We start from the raw sequence: 15,751 nt of genomic DNA, 5'->3' as shown, positions 1-15,751 counted from the left end.
AACAGAATACAATGATTTGCAAATCCTTTTCAACCTGTATTTTCTACATGTTTCAAAAAAGCTGCCACAAGTGGCAAAAAAGACTGAGAAAGTTAAGGAATGCTCATCAAACACTTATTTGGAACATCTCACAGGTGAACAGGCTAATTGGGAACAAGTGGGTGCCATGATTGGGTATAAAAGCAGCTTCCATGAAAGGCTCAGTCATTCACAAACAAGGATGGGGTGAGGGTCACCACCTTGTGAACAAATGCGTGAGCAAATTGTTCAACAGTTTAAGAACAACATTCTCAACGAGCTATTGCAAGGAATTTAGGGATTTCACCATCTACGGTCCGTAATATCATCAAAAGGTTCAGAAAATCTGGAGAAATCACTGCACGTAATCGGCAAGGCCGAAAACCAAGATTAAATGCCCTTGACTTTCGATCCCTCAGGCGGTACTCCATCAAAAACGAACATCAGTGTGTAAAGGATATCACCACATGGGCTCAGGAACACTTCAGAAAACCACTGTCAGTAACTACAGTTGGCCGCTACATCTGTAACTGCAAGTTAAAACTCTACTATGCAAAGCAAAAGCCATTTATCAACAACACCCAAAAACGCCCCTGGTTTAGCAGGGCCCGAGCTCATATAAGATGGACTGATGCAAAGTAGAAAAGTGTTCTGTGGTCTGACGAGTCAACATTTCAAATCGTTTTTGGAAACTGTGGACGTCGTGTCCTCCAGACCAAAGAAGAAAATAACCATCCGGATTGTTATAGGCGCAAAGTTCAAAAGCCAGCATCTGTGATGGTATGGGGGTGTATTAGTGCCCAAGACATGGGTAACTTACACATCTGTGAAAGCACCAATAATGCTGAAAGGTACATACAGGTTTTGGAACAACATATGTTGCCATCCAAACAACGTCTGCTTATTTCAGCAAGACAATGCCAAGCCACATTCTGCACGTGTTACAACAGCGTGGCTTCGTAGTAAAAGAGTGCGGGTACTAGACTGGCCTTCCTGAAGTCCAGACCTGTCTCCCATTGAAAATGTGTGATGCATTATGAAGCATAAAATACGACAAAGGAGACCCCGGACTATTGAACAACTTAAGCTGTACATCAAGCAAGAATGGGAAATAATTCCACCTGAAAAGCTTCAAAAATTGGTCTCCTCAGTTTCCAAACGTTTACTGAGTGTCGTTAAAAGGAAAGGCCATGTAACACAGTGGTAAAAATGCTCCTGTGCCAACTTTATTGCAATATGCCATTAAATTCTAAATTAATGATTATTTGCAAAAAAAAAAAAAAAAAGTTTCTCAGTTCGAACATTAAATATCTTGTCTTTGCAGTGTATTCAATTGAATATAAGTTGAAAAGGATTTGCAAATCTTAGTATTCTCTTTTTCTTTATGATTTACACAACGTGCCAACTTCACTGGGTTTGGGTTTTGTAAAAAAAAAAAAGCAGCACAAGAGACTTGTGGTGTAACTGTGTAAGTTGCAAAGAACTATAGAGTCAAACAGTGATGACATCATAGAGGGGAGATATAGCAGGGTGAGAATGACTTCTGGGTAAGGAATAAAGAGGCTAACACAGGCATGTTTCGGATGTATAGACATGTTGTGAACACAGGTAGACCAATAAATGTATTTATAACTAGGGATGTGCCACTGATTACAGTGTTTCCCATAAACTGCCAAGATACCTGTGGCGGTGGGGGGCGTGGCTGTGGGCGTGGCCACCATGGCATCATCGAGTAATTTGCATAATTTACTACAATGATATGATTTTCTCTAAAAAGGCTCAAAAAATGTATACTTACTAATTAACAATAACAGTTTTGTTTTAAACGTCCATCCATCCATTTTACAATATAATTACAACACGTTATGTGCATATTTATATACAGATTTGAACAATAATTTATTCACTGAAATATATTTATTAATTGTGGTTCTTACAAAAAATATATCTTATAAAATATAACAGCTAAAATGTCTCTTAAAGCTCTGCCCCTTTAATTAGTGCATGCTAAATAATTTAACTTTAGCCTACTACTACAACCATATTATTTACCAGCAACATCAAGTGAAACAGAGGCAGAGGTGTCCTGCCACAGTCAGTAACAAATAAACAGAAAACAGTAATGGTCAAATACAAATAAGGCAACAAGAGAAGTATCCTACACTTCTCTTTTGTAAAGTAAATCTGAACAGCCTATATGGGCATTTACATCAACTATATGATTTGCCTGAGAAGCTGGACAGGACAAAAAAATTAAAAATACGTTTTATTTTTTAAATTTTTTTATTTATTTAAAAACATTTTTTTTTTAAATTTGTGGCGGACGTAATTATTTCGTGGCGGGCCGCCACAAATAAATGAATGTGTGGGAAACTCTGGATTAGTATGGGCCACATGTATTGCTATTTGTAGTGTGGCGGGCTGTGATTGGTTTGGAGCTGGGATTGTTCTCGTCTGTATTATTTTGTTGGACTGACTATTCTCTTTGCTATTTTTGTAAATAATAATACAAAAAAAGTATTGGCAAATTCTTATTAAAACAATGTCATCGACATTGCCAAACAATGCCTTTTAATGCTGATCCCAAATGCAGATCCCTTCAGGGCTGACACTGTATTTATTTTTAATACCCCGGCTAAGGTTGCCAAATCCGTGAAAAATAACATAAGGCACACCTTATGTTTTTTTTTAGTATGAGAACTACTTTGATAACAAGAAAAGAGAGGTGAGATAATTGTCTTTTATTTATATGACTGCCTACATTTAAATGAAATCACCTGTGGCCATGGTCTTGATGCTATATTGTGATCATTTGTCATTAAATGGAAGCATGATGACATCTTTTAACACTTGAGCTATTAAGAGTTGCAGAAAAGATAATTGGACCCTTTGTTGAGTTACTGTGTCACCAGATAACTGTTGGACTCCTGTAGAGTCACTATCATAAAGTGTAGTGTGACTATCATACAGTGGAGTGCCACTATCATTAGATGTAGTGTTACTATCATAAAGTGTAGTGTGACTATCATACAGTGGAGTGCCACTATCATTAGATGTAGTGTTACTATCATAAAGTGTAGTGTGACTATCATACAGTGGAGTGCCACTATCATAAAGCTAGACACATTACAGGTATGTTTATGTTTAACAACACGGATACACAACTTGTGTTTTGAGGACAAGGCATTATTTTTACAACAACAACAAAAGAGCAAAATTGCTAAATTAAATTTTTTTAAAAAGTGAGCTACCGATACTAAGTTAGCATGAAAGTTAGCAGATGTACTAGCCAGATGTAGCTCAGAAAAAAACAATTGCTGAATTTCCCAATTTGCATCTTTCCTTACAAAAATATGTCATCGTGGCATTTAGCTAGCTGGAATGATCTTCAGAAGCTCGGCAAAGTGACAGCAGCTAAGGCAAGACAAACAAATACCCGAAAATTCCAACTGCAATGGGTTTGACAGGTGAGCGATCAGATACGTTGTTATCGATTGGTTTAACCTTAGCCTGCAGCAAACTGTTGTCAAAGCTGTATTCGATAGAATCTATTGATATTTTACAAAAAATGTTTTATTCTCACTGTAATAAAAATACGGAACAAAGTGAGTCCCTTTACTGCTCAATACGGAACGTGTACTTTTGTCTCTAAATACAGGACGGTTACGTTTTTCAAGGGACTGTTGACAACCTTAACCCCGGCAAACAAGCGAGCAGCTAATTATGTGTCTCTATACACAGTGTGGATCCGCTCCCCTAAGTTAATAATCAACACTTCCATTGCAGCAAATAAACTGCATTTTTTTTAGTATTTTTGTACCAATATCACTGGAGGACGAGGCTAAACATGTTACACACTGAGCGCAAGCCAGGAACAGGCATGCTCAGCGAGCCAAACATACACAACACGTATGAGGACGGATCGATACATAAATTAGTGGTGTCAATACCGATTCTAGAGTGATTGGATCAATATTTTGATTTCCTCAAAATCCCTTTTTTCGTTTTTGTTTATAAACTCAGGGAATGTTTTGTTGCAATTGTGGACTATTGACTTTTTTTTTGATCAAACAATGTATGTAATGAAAGAACATAAGGAACTAGTAAAGACATTATGTTATAATTGTTAACCTGTCAATAGCACTCACCATTAATACATGGACAAATGTACAGTTAATACATGTGATCGATTTTGAAGTCGGCAACACAAAACCCTGATTGGAACATTCCTAATAATAAAACGACAAGACTCCTACTCGTGGATTATTTGTATGGCCACTCAAGTCCATGGAATGATATGCAAGAAAATTGACTAGTTTGTTTACGTGCAAATGTTTGGCTATATGATAACCGAGATGGCATACAAAAACCGGGGACAATAAGCGGGGTGTACAAAAATCGAGGTACCATCGTTTCACAAAATATGTATTGTAAATAATTTGTCTTCCTTTCAACATTGTGGCTCGTATTGTACTGTTCATTATACTATGTAAAGTTCATTATACACTGGGCTCTTTGATGTTGCATTTTGTTAATGACCACGTACGTGGACATGTTTTTGTAATAAAACTGATTGATACAAGCTCAATGGAAGTGCCAGGCAGAGTTGCAGTAAGTGGACCAACTTAATGAATAGCTTACAAAACAATCACAGGGACACAACTTTTAATCGACCATTACACTACAGATCATTATCTTATACTGAGATAAGTGTACAGTAGAAGTGACATAGCGATGCACTTACTAAAGTTTTAATGTAGTTTGTCTCCAGCAGAGTACTGGAATAGCTGTCACAATGGCAGAATATCGGGTTGACGTATTAATTATTTGTTACAATATTATTATGATGTAGCCGGAGCAGGTTATGTTTGTGATCAGTGCCCTAACTGTCCCGTGCTGGTCCCAAGCCCATAGATCATGGGTGTCAAACTCTGGCCCGCGGGCCAAATTTGGCCCGCCGTGTAATTTCACTTGGCCCTTGAGGCGTAATCAAATTAACACTAGAGCTGGCCCGCCGCTTGAGGCGATATCAAATTAACACTAGAGCTGGCCCTCCGATTATATTCAGCGGCGGTGCCGCGGTAACACCGCGTTCACCGCTAATTCTCATACTTGCCAACCCTCCTGGGAGACTCTCAAATTTCAGTGCCCCTCCCAAAAATCGTCACGTCCGCTTTTCACCCAGTCCAGCGAATGCTGGCCCAGTTACATAATATGTGCGGCTTCAGCACGCACACACACGTAAATGCAACACAAAACAAATACCCAGAATCCCATGCAGCCCTAACTCTTCCGGGCTGCAATATACCACCAAACCCCACCCCCCCAACCCCGCCCGCCTCAACCAACGCACGGAGGGAGGGGGTGTATATTGCAGCCCGGAAGAGTTAGGGCTGCATGGGATTCTAGATATTTGTTTTGTTGTGTTTATGTTGTGTTACGGTCCGGATGTTCTCCCGAAATGTGTTTGTCATTCTTGTTTGGTGTGGATTCACAGTGTGGCGCATATTTCTAACAGTGTTAAAGTTATTTATACGGTCACCGTCAGTGTAACCTGTATCGCTGTTGGCCAAGTATGCTTGCATTCACATGTGTGTGCATGCTAAAGTCGCACATTATTTGTGATCGGGCCGGCACGTTGTTGGAATGGATGAAAAGCAGACGTGCCGACAGCTCGTGGAGGACGATAAACGCAGTGCCTTTAAAGCACGCCCCACAGACTGTGGTCCGGGTGGACTACGAGGTATAATGACTGATGAACAACTTTGTTCGATAATGAAGGTTGCCTCAGCTCAAAGCCTGAGCCCCGACATTAATGAACTAGCATCCAAGAAAAGATGCCAGGTATCTGGCTTGGGCACATCAGATTAGATCAGTGTGTTGCAAACTGAGCAGTTTAAAGTCCTGAATGGTTGGTTTATTCATTGTTATTTTATTTTCTAATTTATTAGCCTGTGGAAAAAGTTAATGTTGATATTTACGTCAGAAGGCTGCAAATAGAAAAGAGGCATTACATTTTTATTTTAATTGTATTTGATATGCCAATGATATTTTTTAATTATTATTATTATTATTTGAAACTCAATTTTGCATGTCACTATAAAGTTATACAAGCCTTGCTTGTTCAATATTCAATGCAAAACTTGTTCGGGTCCCTATTAAAAGGTTAATTTGTTCAACCTTGGCCCGCGGCTTTGTTCAGTTTTAAATTTTGGCCCACTCTGTATTTGAGTTTGACACCCCTGCCATAGATGGAAGCATCTAGTGCAGGGATGGGCAAACTACTGGTCCCTTTAATCCGGCCCGCCAAATATTAAAACAGAATTGAGCAAATATCTCAATCTTCTCTGTTGCGGGTCCCAAACTCTGGAACGATCTCCCTCTCCATGTGAGACAGGGCCCTTCTTTGGCTACTTTTAAGACCCTTCTTAAAACCCATTTTTATTCACTGGCTTTTAACCCAGCATGAGACTTTGAACTGTTTTAAACTGCTTTTTATCTAACAAATTGCTCTTAAATTGTATTTGCTTTTTCTATGTGTGTATGTATGTAAAAAAGATGTGTGTATATATATATATATATATATATATATATATATATATATATATATATATATATATATATATATATATATATATATATATATATATATATATATATATATATATATATATATATATATATATATATATATATATATATATATATATATATATATATATATATATATATATATATATATATATATGCGTGTGTATATTTTACCTCTGTTTTAAATGTTATTTTTTAGTCTGTCCTTTGTCTGTATTTCTTTGCGGTGTACAGCCCTTTTTTCTTCAACTGTGGTTGTTTTTAAAGGGCTTTATAAATAAAGTTGGTATGGTATGGTATCTGTTTTGAGAATTGCCACAAGAAAACTGATACTAGGCTTGGACGCACTGACATAAAAGGGTGATCAACAAAACTGCTCCCACTGAAAGAGACTGTAAGTGTTAACCCTTTAAATACCATTTTTATGTTTCTTTGATGTTCTGATATATTATTGTTGAACATAGATGTATTATGATTAAAATAGCTAATGTTTGAGAAGCCTGCTCTTAGTTCCAACAGATATGATATGCTTTGAAATGCATCATGTGCTCGCCAGGCTGGCAGGCCGACTGTCAAATTTCAAAAACCAATGTGCCCTCTGAGCCAAAAAAGTTTTCCCACCCCTGGTCTAGTGTAAAACCTGAGCTCGACAGACCCTTTTTGGAAGAAGCTGACAAACAACTACTACCACTTTTTATTGTCATCACACTCCCAAAACTAAATTATCTGAAGGCTGCAGAGGGCTTTTACTAGTTGATGCAGAGAGAGATGCATGCTTTGAGATGTTACACCCAAAACACACAGTGACTCCCACTGGTAAGAATGCATCGATGGTACTATTTAGTGTGGAGGTCCTCGGGCGTATTACATAGGGGAGGCTGAGCACCGTCGTAGCAATCACTGCATAGCGCTATGGAACGTAATTAGTTCAAATAGAATTAGTTGTTCACTCCGGCTATAGCCATGGGAACTGTGCTTCTAAAGTTTCTAATTATCCGGTACTGGCTTTAAAAGCAGCAGCAGCACCACCGCATCGCCTATCTGCAACAGCAAGAATCTAGCTCACAGTAATGAGTTCGGAGGAGGTTTAATTCCACACGCTCGGATGAGAGTAATGAGCCTCACCTACAGAAACACGGTCAGAGGTCGCATCTGAGAGAAGTGGAGAGGTCTAGAAAAAAAATTGCAGCGTGCTTAATATAAATTGCTAACGTGACTTAATTACAAATCGAAGGGTGCGGCGGATACACTTACAAATGGTGTCGTACCAGCGTTTGCTCAGTATCAAACCTGGCTGTCATGAGTGCGGCTCCATCAACGAGGATTGTGGGTGATGTAAGACACGGCACACACAATCCCCCATGATGCATTGCGCCTCAGGGCTGAGACCCCTGCTTGTCACTGCCAAACATGCTGGGACGTTGCCAGGCAACGTGTCACAGAGACGTGTCTACCTCTGTGAAATCCCTGACGAGTGCATTTGTGTGTGTGTGTGTGTGTGTGTGTGTGTGTGTGTGTGTGTGTGTGTGTGTGTGTGTGTGTTGGGGGTTTAGCGGATAAACAAAAGGTACACGGCTTTTCATTAAAATAACCCAGAAAAAAATGAAGACTTAAACAACATGCAGTTTAGGGGAATATACTTTATGAGTTGTGACTCAATTTAATGGCAATCCTATTTATTTCTTTACATAATAAACTGTATGTATTTGTTGCAATTTTTGTATATTGATCAGGTGACGTAATAATTATAAATCACTGAATGTAAAACTACTACTTATTATGATGATTGTTATGTATGAATACAATGTAAAATGTACATTTTAGATATGTGTTTTAGTCAAACCCATCATTTTCTTTTCAAATTATTTTCAGCCATTTAAATGTCCGATTGCAACGTTCTTGGTTCAATAGTATTTTTTCTGTTGAAAGTAGCAGTCCCTAATGTTTTGTCCTACTAAATTTGCACAACAGTATAGAAGAGTATTTAGCAATCATCTGATACACCTAAAAAACTAAACATTCTGGAATACTGGTCTGATTTGATCACATTTCTAAAAAATGTTATTTATCCCAGAGTACATGCTAACATTAGCATGCTAGCAGATAAAAAGTGTCACATACCAAGTTATATGACTCTAAGGTAAACGGTTGCAAAATTAGCTCAAAAAGCTAGCACTTTAATGTTAGCATACAGTTAGCATGTTTGAAATACCAACTTATATGACTGTAAGGTGTATGGTTACGGAATTAGAGAAAACAATAATGAGAATAGAAATGATCTGTTCCATAATCAAAAAGCTGTTGCTATCATATTACATTTTATAGTACAAATTGTTAATACAGGCTGCTCAAAAAATAGATACAAATTGCAATTTTGATTCATATACAATTTAAAGGCCTACTGAAACCCACTACTACCGACCACGCAGTCTGATAGTTTATATATCAATGATGAAATCTTAACATTGCAACACATGCCAATACGGCCGGGTTAACTTATAAAGTGCAATTTTAAATTTCCCGGGGAACTTCCGGTTCAAAACGCCTTTGGAGGATGACGTATGCGCGTGACGTCGCGAGGTCAACGGAAGTGTTTGGACCCTATTGGACACAATACACAGAGCTCTGTTTTCTTCGACAAAATTCCACAGTATTCTGGACATCTGTGTTGGTGAATCTTTTGCAATTTGTTAAATGGACAATGGAGGCTGCAAAGAAGAACGTTGTAGGTGGGATCGGTGTATTAGCGGCTGGCTATAGCAACACAACAAGGAGGACTTTGTTGGATAGCAGACGCTAGCGCCGGCGACCTCACCTTGACTTCCTACGTCTCCGGGCCGCCGACCGCATCGTCGATCGCTGGAACGCAGGTGAGCACGGGTGTTGAGCAGATGAGGGCTGGCTGGCGTAGGTGGAGCGCTAATGTTTTTATCATAGCTCTGACGAGGTCCCGTTGCTAAGTTAGCGTCGTTAGCAACAGCATTGCTAGGCTTCGACAGGCGGCACAGCATTAACCGTGTATTTACATGTCCATTGTTTGGTTCGGTGTCTCCTGATAGTAGTATTGTTGATCTTCTGTCTATCCTTCCAGTCAGGGATTTATTTATCTTGTTTCTATCTGCATTTGAGACAGATGCTATCACGTTAGCTCATGCTAAAGAGCTTCGTCGATGTATTGTCGTGGAGATAAAAGTCACTGTGGATGTCCATTTTGCCTTCTCGATTCTCATTTTCAAGAGGATATAGTATCCGAGGTGGTTTAAAATACAAATCCGTGATCCACAATAGAAAAAGGAGAGAGTGTGGATTCCAATGAGCCAGCTTGTACCTAAGTTACGGTCAGAGCAAAAAAAGATATCTCTTGAACTGCATTCTAGTCCGTCACTCTAACGTTCCTCATGCACGAATCTTTCATCCTCGCTCAAATTAATGGGGTAATCGTCGCTTTCTCGCTCCGAATATCTCTCGCTCCATTGTAAACAACGGGGAATTGTGAGCAGCACTACCGCTTGTGACGTCATGCTACTTCCGGTAGGGGCAAGGTTTTTTTTTATCAGCGAGCAAAAGTTGCGAACTTTATCGTCGATTTTCTCTACTAAATCCTTTCAGCAAAAATATGGCAATATCGCGAAATGATCAAGTATGACACATAGAATGGATCTGCTATTCCCGTTTAAATAAAAAAAATTCATTTCAGTAGGCCTTTAATTCAGGTTTTCCATGCGGCATTAAAAAAGCATTAAACGTTTTTAAATAGATTTTGCGAAAATCAAGGCCTTAAATGGCATTGAAAAAGCATTAAATGCGATACCCAGAGACATTAAACATGTAATACAATGGTAGGACTTGGCCGATAGTCAATACGTGAATTCATCAAATGATGAAAGACAATTAACTTAAGAATAATATGTCTGTCTGTGTGTTACTTTTTTTTTTGTCTCTGGTTTTAAAACTGGATACAAGAGATCTTACAATGTCAGAAAAAAGCGCTGCCTCCATAGCGGGCACTTCGCTGGACGTCAAAATCAAACTGCTGTGGGGGCCTAAACTTTGCCATTCTTTGGTCACTGTTGGCGTGTAGTCCTTAACTGTGACATCATAAAAATGAATTGCATTTGTTACGCACTTTACATTTGTTAAAATCTCCAAGTGCTACAAAGTATTAAAAATAAAAATAGAAAGTAAGAATATATAATACAAAATTAAAATAGAAATGAATCATGACACACACTAGATAAAACAGAAACATAGATAAAGTAGAAATAAGAGCCTGAAAGCACTGGATAAAAAAACAGATAAGCAAGCAGTGCATTTAAAAACAAGAAGGCAGAGAAATTAGATAAAAGCTGTGCTAAAAAGGTGGGTTTTTAGTCCCTTCTTAAAATGGTCGACCGACTGTGGTGCTCTAAGATGGTCGGGGAGAGCGTTCCAAAGTTCGGGAGCGGTCGAGCAGAAAGCCCGGCGGCCCATAGATTGTAACTTTGTCCTGATGGGTTTGAGGAGGTTAGTGTTTGAGGAGCGGAGGCTACGGGTTGAGGGGAAACTAGGTCCTTGAGGTAGGAGGGGGCGTTGCCGTAGATGCATTGGTGAGTGAGCAGGTTGATCTTAAATTGGGTCCGGGATGCAATAGGGAGCCAGTGGAGTGATTTGAGGATAGGTGTGATATGATCACGCTTGCGCACTCTCGTCAGGATCCTCGCTGCGCTGTTTTGAATGTACTGGAGCTTTTTGATGCTCTTTTTGGGGACCCTGACGAGGAGTGCGTTGCAGTAATCAAGCCTGGAGGAGATGAAGGCATGGACGAGTCTTCCAGTGTCGGCTGGGGTGAGTGAGGGGCGTAGTCTTGAGATGTTGCGGAGGTGAAAGAAAGAGGTTTTGCGCAGATAGTTGATGTGGGCTTCAAAGTTCAGGTGGGGGTCCATTTTCACTCCCAGGTTGGTCACAACTGGGGATAGTGGCAGGTCCTGTCCAGAGAAGGTGATGCTGGTTATGGGGCATGTGTTGATCTGGTGTGGGGTGCCTATTTTCATGACCACTGTTTTTGAGCTATTGAGCTATTGAGGTGAAGTTGATGCTCATCCATGCCTTTATCTCCTCCAGGCAGGTGGTGAGAATGGAGAGGGGCGTTGGAAATGAGGGTGAGGTTTGCATTGTTTGCAGGTAGAGCTGTGTATCATCAGCATAGCAATGGAAGGAAATTCCATGCCTGCTGATGATACGGCCAAGGGGTAGTAGATACATGGTGAACAGGGTGGGGCCGAGGACAGATCCCTGGGGTACACCGCAGGTGACAGGCAGGGTGCGCGAATGTGAACCTCCCAGGGAGACATATTCTGACCGACCGGAGATGTAGGACTTGAACCACTGTAGTGCTGTATTGTTGAGACCGATGGTGGATTGAAGGCGACTGATTAGTGGTCGACAGTGTCAAATGCGGCTGTAAGGTCCAGTAGGATTAACAGAGAGGGGGAGCCGGCATCCGCTGCCATCAGGAGGTCGTTAGTGACCCTGACCAGGGCGGTTTCTGTACTGTGGGCAGAACGGAAACCAGATTGAAATTTTTCGCTAATGTTGTTGAGTTTGAGATGAGTTTGGAGCTGTGAGGAGACTACTTTCTCCAGTATTTTAGAGAGGAATGGTAGGTTTGAGATGGGCCTGTAGTTGGAGAGGGTGTCTGGGTCGAGGGAGGGTTTTTTAAGAAGAGGGGTGAGGATGGCGGTCTTAAGAGTTAGTGGAATGTGGCCGGTCTGAAAGGAGAGGTTGATGATGTTGGTGATCAGGGGGTTTATTGTACAGATGTTGGTTTTGACTAGGGTGGTGGGAAGAGGGTCCAGGGCACAGGTAGAGGGCTTCATTCCTCTAACAATGTCCTCAATCTCTTGCTGTGTAGTGCTGGTGAAAGATGAGAGGGGGTTAGGGATCAGAGGCAGTGGGACGATGGTTGGGACAATTTGAGTGACGGGGCCAGAAAGGAGGGAGCGGATGTTGTCTACCTTAGTTCTGAAGAACTCAAGGTAGGTGTTGCATTGATCAGCTGTTGTGTTATGGTGTTTGGAGGATTGTGGTTGCAGAAAGTGGTTGACGGTGGAGAAGAGTGTTTTAGAGTTGCCAGGGTTTTTGTTGATTATTTTGGAGTAAAATTGTGACTGTGCCTCCCTGAGAGATCTTGCGTAGGCCTTTTGGTGTTCCCTAAAGGCCTGTCTGTGGACAGTTAGCCCAGTGGAGTTTCGCCGCCGCTCCAGAGCCCGCCCGGCCGTTTTCATTTTCCTCAGCTCGGGTGTGAACCAGGGGGCTGAGTGTGAGAAGGTGACTGTACGGGTTTTAACAGGGGCGTGGAGGTCGAGGAGGTTTTTCAAATTGGTGTTGTAGTGGTCGACTGCATCGCTCAAGGATGGGGGGATTGCAGCAGAGAGGAGTTCCAGGTCGAAGGTGAAAGTGGCGGGGTTTATGTTTTTAAAATTACGGAAATTGATTTGGCGTTTGGGCTTGATATGAGAGGTAGGGAACTGTAGCTCCATGGAAATGACCTTGTGGTCAGACACGCCCAGTGAGTAGGCGACCAGATTTTTGATGGGAGTGGAGTCTGTGATGACCAGGTCAAGAGTGTGTCCCCTGCTGTGTGTGGGGGTATCCACATGTTGTGTGAGGTCCAGAGAGTCCAGTAGTTGTAAGAAATCAGATGCAAATTGGCAGGATGGGTTGTCCACATGGATCATGTCATGTTAAAAGGGAGCTGAGTTTGTTTCATACGCGACTCCTTTATTTCAGTCTGCAGTTCAACACACATGAGCTAACTTGGCTAACATTAGCAACTCTTGTGACGCAGGCAGACAACAGACCACTTATTTTCTGATATTCCTACAGTAAATTAGTTAGAGTTTGTATAGCTGTCTGACACTTTATACATTACTGCTCTTAACTGTACCCTTTCAAACAACTGAGAGGGTTTAAAATACAATCTATGCACAATGTTATATAGTGGTAAAGGGCTTAATGGCATTTTTCCAAATATTATTCCAAGAAATTTATTTTTCCTGAATGTTTAAATCAATCATCCATTTACAAACATATGCATCATTTGCATTCTTAGTGTGATGTTCATTTATTATACCATAAAACCTTTGAACTATTTTTTTTTAAATTCTACCCTGAATAAAAAAATTATTCTCCAGTTTGTGGCTATGATACGCATTTTTACACCATGTTTTAAACACATAACATTTTTAAAAATTACTTCTGGGTATATTTTATTGATAAACTAATTCACAATTGGGTATTTATTTAGATGGCTTACATGCAATTCCCTTTAATAATTTCTGAACCTTTTAATTGGCTATTTTTTACGGTCGTGCACAAAGTCAGAACACCGGCTGCCACTACAGAAAAATAAATAAAGATAAGTTCTCATTATAAATCCCTAAATAGTAACAGTTAATATAAACTTTTCAACTATTCAAGAATAGCATTGCCAAAAGCTTAGAATTGTCTGTATACACACAATTTTAAGCTTTTGACTACATACAATAACCACATGGGGTCGGACATGGGCATTACATTTTTTTTTTAATGGCATTAAAAAGTAGTAAATTACATTTGCTGATACTTGTAATTTCTACAAGACAACAAACACACACTGCCATTGTACCGGCCAGTAGGGTTGGATAAAATAATCAATTTGATCGAATGTGGATCGATATCCCGTACTTTTTATCAATATCGATTCACAAGGCTACACTCGATTACCCCAAACCCCCACACCTCATGCTCAAAGTTAACCACAACACATTAAGACCATGCGACGTAAACATATGACTGTAACCGTTAGTATTGATTATTTTTGTAACTGAAAGTCGTGTAAGATCACAATTATCTCCAACAAGCAGGACTGTCATCATGTGCGCCAGAAAAACCAAGGGCACATACTTCCGACCTTCACAATAAAATTGCTGTGCGTTACTGTCTGACTGCTCTAACAAAACAAGACTCAGAAAAATACATTACTAATATACTGTATTATTTTTCGCTTAAAGAAACAACACATGAGTGAAATTTACAACAATACAAGTACACTTTCACTTACTTTATTTCAGAAATTGCACTTTTAAGACTTGGGAGGAAGTATTTTCTCTGCATTAGCTCTTATAATAACAATGTTCCTAGTACTTTGTTATATATATATATGCAGGTTATGACATGTAAAGGGAATATTTTTGCCAATTTTTGGATGTTTATTTTATAGGGCTTTGTTGGCGAAATAAAGGACTCCCAATAGCTACATTGTTAGCCGTCTAGAATGAGTCGTGTATTACAAATTAGAAAACAAAAAATAGGGAAAGACATGTGTTCTTGACTCAAATAGGGATTGTGAATGATAAGCAAAATTCAAAAAAGTGCAGTTCGCTTTTAAGTTTATTTGCTTTTAATGCCAGAATGCGGAGGTTTTGTGCCAAGAGTTATCTTCTTTGGGCATTCCATTTTTCAGAACCGCTTAAATAATAGAAATATTGGGTAACACTTTAGTATGGGGAACATATTCTGGGTAACATATTCTAAGTACTTAATTTAGAGTTATTTGGACACTAGGGGAACATATAAGGGTTAGGGTTAGGGTTACCAATAAGCAATCATTCTGAGGTTATTGAGGGAAGACTCTTAGTTAATGGCTTACTGGTTGTAGAATTAGGCCATGCAGAAAAGGCATTAATAAGTACTTAATAATGACTAAACAAGAGCCAATACTGTATGTTACTAATTTGCATGTTAATAAGCAACAAATAAATGGTGAATATGTTCCCCATACTAAAGTGTTACCAAATATTGGATTAGACTTATATAGGACTTCCATGATTAATGTGGTCACTGCTGGTGCACTGAGTAATTGCGTTGCAGGTATACATGTAAACATGCTTGGGTGTGTGTCACACACAGTTTACAGTATATGGTTGACACACTGAATTCAACCTTAGCTATTCAGGTGCTTCAGTTCTATGTCTGGCGGTCTCAAAATGACATGCATGTTTGTATGCAGGTGCACATAACCACATGATTGTGCATACAGACTCTCGCTAACATTTAGATCAGGGGTCACCAACCTTTTTGAAACCAAGGGCTACTTCTTGGGTACTGATTAATGCGAAGGGCT

General features: G+C 39.8%; 1 protein-coding gene and 1 long non-coding RNA gene across 7 annotated transcripts in view; one reads left to right on the top strand and one right to left on the bottom strand.

Moving 5' to 3' along the window:
- Positions 1-7,926, bottom strand: part of LOC133646518 (uncharacterized) — a 52,649-nt gene extending 44,723 nt beyond the window's left edge. Inside the window, exons 1-2 of one of the 2 annotated variants that reach the window (XR_009825305.1) lie at positions 7,864-7,926; positions 7,735-7,780 (exon numbers count right to left, since the gene is read on the bottom strand). This is a non-coding gene — a long non-coding RNA (uncharacterized LOC133646518). The remainder of the gene's footprint in view (positions 1-7,734; positions 7,781-7,863) is intronic. The other variant, XR_009825306.1, reaches the window with a different exon arrangement.
- Positions 1-15,751, top strand: part of arid1b (AT-rich interactive domain 1B) — a 692,248-nt gene that overhangs the window by 162,304 nt on the left and 514,193 nt on the right. The window lies entirely within an intron of this gene.

Source organism: Entelurus aequoreus, linkage group LG03 (genome assembly GCF_033978785.1).
Source record: "Entelurus aequoreus isolate RoL-2023_Sb linkage group LG03, RoL_Eaeq_v1.1, whole genome shotgun sequence".
Lineage (NCBI taxonomy): Eukaryota > Metazoa > Chordata > Actinopteri > Syngnathiformes > Syngnathidae > Entelurus > Entelurus aequoreus.
Note: the sequence above shows the minus strand (reverse complement) of the source record. Positions and strands in the feature narration are given on the sequence as shown.